General features: G+C 41.3%; 1 pseudogene; it reads right to left on the minus strand.

The window, feature by feature from the left end:
• Positions 1 to 1138: 1138 nt before the first annotated feature.
• Positions 1139 to 1983, minus strand: LOC109688009 (small ribosomal subunit protein uS2-like; annotated as a pseudogene).
• Positions 1984 to 3757: the final 1774 nt, after the last annotated feature.

Here is a 3757-nt window from a genome sequence, read left to right on the forward strand (position 1 = left end):
AATTAAATTCCATAAAGCACTTCAAACAGTACCATAGAGTAAATAAATACTAAAGAAGTGTTGAAAAAAAAGATGTGTTAGTTTCATTGAATGAAAAGCTGATCATGCGTCAATAATAGGTTAGAGAAGGTGACAAAAGAAATGCAGTTTTAGGCTAAATTGATTAAACTCTCTGTGCTGATGAAGAGGAAGAAGATTGTCACTATTTTCTCCACAGTGTGCAGAGTCACATCCGGAGTGGTGCCCACTTCTGGAGTCCACATTTTTCAAGGACATTGATGAATGATAAAGACCTGAAAGAGGGCAATAGGATAGTTGAGCCTCAAGTCCATTCCTGTGACAAATTGTTGAGGGGAGGGGACCATGTTTAAGGAAGAGAAGCTGAGCTAAGTGTACCATGACAGTAGCCCTCATATGGAAGTGGCAAACTTTAACACTATTTTATTCCAGGGACACAACTCACATAAGCGAGTAGCTTCATAGGGAAGCGTATTTCTTGTTACTATAAGGAAAATCATTCTTAGAATTTGAATTGTTCTACATATGTTGTTTTGTTAAGTAGTGACATCCAAGCAGGACATGGTAAGACCATCCATCAACACTTTTGTAGGAGGGAATTCCGGAGTTGATAGGAGAATCAAATCCCTTACCCTCTAAGAGTATTCATGAAATGATGGCTAAAACAAGCAAATTTCTAGGCAATTGCAAAAACTTAGGTGTAGAAGTTCTGCATAGGGTGACAGCTGTTTGATTAAGAGGCAGCACTGATAGGAGAAAAGATTGAGAGGAGAGATCCATTACCTAGGCCTTGCCAGTCTCATATTTAATATTAAATGTTTTAGTAGTCACATTTAAATAGTAAAATGAACTAGATGAAGTTAACTTTTATTGTTAATTTTTTTTTTTTTAGAAACTGGTTTCTTTTTTTTGTTTTTTTCCTCTAGAAAAGAGAATCTGTCGTTTATTTTTAAACAATCTGGTAACAAGTCTTTTTAAAAATTTTTTTATTATTCATTTATTCACATGTGTGTACATTGGGTCATTTCTCCCCCTCTACCCCCTCCCCCATTCTTTTCCCTGGTGTTTATTTTCCATCAACCTTTTTTCCGTTTTGCTGAAATGTTGGCAGATCAACAACTTAAGACCATTCAGTGGTTGTCCCCGTCTACCCAGTTGCCTGAGCAGTGGGAGCGGCAGACCAGTCTTCAGTGGCAGATTGGGTGCTCCAGTCTTCAGTAGGGAACTAACTGCAGGATAGGCACAGAAGGCACCTGCACACCTTCCGACCAGTCTTCGACCTGAGGCTGAGTAGCAGAGAACTCAGGAGCTGATGCAGTGCATTCGCCCTGAAATTCCTCCTTACTCACAGCCTTTCAGCGGCAGCCTGTTCTTCCCTCTCAATCGCTTCAGCATCTCTGTTCCACGCATGCGCAGAACTTCCTGGGCTAGCATCCACCACGTTAGGCCCACTGAGTGAGCTCCTGGTTGTTGCATGGGATGGCAATGTCCACGTAGCGCAGAGGAGAATGTGTTACACAGAGCAATGGTAGACAAGTTGACGTAAGATGCCTCTGTGAGAAGCTGGTGGTCACCACCAGAAGGCGTGGCTCACGGAAGGCCGCCTGGATTTGGTTAGTGAAGGTTCCAGGAGTGAAACGGCCAGCAATTGGGGTGGCTCTAGTGGCAGTGGCAAACTTCCGCACTGCCTGCTGGCCAGTATTCCTGGAGGAAATGACATTCCTGGAGGATATGACACTGACATCAGCAGGGTTTTTAATGGCAACAATGGCTCAGCTACCAGCAGAAGCTTCTCCCAGGTCCTCTTCAGATTTATTCTGTAGATACCATCACTTTTCCTTTTGTAGATGTACTGTTCCATCTGGAAGTCAAGGTTGGTGCCACGTAAGTGGGTTCCTGCTGCAAGGAATTTGAGGACATCCTCCTTCTTTATTTGCAGGACATCAAGGGCTCCGGACATTGTGTTAGCTTGCCTATAAGTTATGACAGGACTCAAGAAGACGGTAACACACATGCACAGGAAATCAATGTGAGTCAATGCCCTGTATAGCTATCCTTATCTCAACCAGCAAAAACACTTGTTCCTTCCTATTATGGCTTATACTCTCTCTTCAACAAAATTAGAGATGAGGGCAAAATAGTTTCTGCTGGGTATTGAGGGGGTGGGGGGTAGAGGAAGGGGGTGGAGTGGGTGGTAAGGGAGGGGATGGGGGCAGGGGGGAGAAATGACCCAAGCATTGTATGCACATATGAATAATAAAAAAAGAAAAAAAAAAGAACAACGCGTATGGATCCCTCCCTGGGTAGTGCGGCAAAGTGAAATTAACTTTTAATAATATACTTTATTTATTTGTTTATTTATTTATGGGGATAAATAAATGACCTCATACATGCTAAGAAAGCACTCTGTTACTGAGATACCTCCCTACCCTAATAATATACTTTATCTGACCCCATACATTTGGAATATTACCATTTCAACATAGATTTACATTTAACAAAATTACCAATAAGATATTTTACATTCTTTGCTTAATATGAAGTCTTTGATGCCCTTTGGATCCTTTACACTTATAGCACATCTCAATCCAGACTAATGTCATCTCAAGTGTTCACTAGTCATGTGTGGTAAGGGGCTACCACTTTGGACAGCACAGACTAGAAGCCCAAGTCCCCAAGCATGGCTAGTTAAAACAAAAGGGTTGTTAGTAAACTCAGGCTGAACCACATAGGTTACCAAGAAATTCTGGCGACTCAGACAAAATAAAGAAGGTAACACTGGAATGTTTTCATTCTGGCAGCTACAAGAGTGATAAGAGCCAGGAATACAGGTGGAGTTTGACCAAACAGAGCAGAGAATCCAGTTGAGGCTGAACTGCACCTGCCCCACTCCTGGTTGCTCAGGCAACCAGACTCCCTCCCCATGCTAATGACATTATAATGAGAACATCCACATGCAAATGAATTAAGCAGTAATTACAAGCAGATCCTCACTTGTTCTACTAGCTCCACTTAAGTGAGTTGTGTTGAGAGAGGAGTTGGGGGAGTTTGATACCACACAGAAAAGACTATGGAAGCAAATAATGGAGTTACAAAATAAAATGATTAGCTGGAGTCTATACACCCGGCAGTAAAGTCATATAGTTACATACTCACATTGTTCTGTCTGTTTGGCTTTCCCTGCTCTTGCCATCACTCAGAGACAAAACCACCCAGGAGAAAGATGGGAACGAACAACAGTGACTTTGTAGGAATGGCAGAGTTTGGGAGAAGTGCTGTCCCCTTCCTCTTCTTCTCATTTCAGAATAAATTATTTAAGAATTGCTCTGCCTCCCAATCCACCCATAGGGAAATACAGTGAAAAATACTAAAACTCTGGGAAAAGATAAAAAGGAGAATGCAGCCTGCCCTTTATTCTTGGTTCTGGCTTTGCTTTTAACTGCGCTTTGCAGTTTCCTTCAAATAGACCAGAATCATGTTGTAATTAATCGTGAATAAGTTGAATGCTGAACTTTAGAAATTTGATAAACCAGGCAACATTGATATGTGAACAGCCAGTATTCTGAGGTCTTGTATCTTGCAGATTTTTAGAATTTTTAGAATCTTGTAGAGCTTCACAAGAAAAAATAACCAACAATACATATGATACAATATAAACAGAAATATGATTGGTGACGTGTTCACAGAACATTTAGATCAAACAAACATTCAGGGGAGGACTCATGATTTTGACTACCAC

The sequence above is a fragment of the Castor canadensis genome, chromosome 4 (genome assembly GCF_047511655.1).
Source record: "Castor canadensis chromosome 4, mCasCan1.hap1v2, whole genome shotgun sequence".
In the NCBI taxonomy this organism is placed as follows: Eukaryota; Metazoa; Chordata; class Mammalia; order Rodentia; family Castoridae; genus Castor; species Castor canadensis.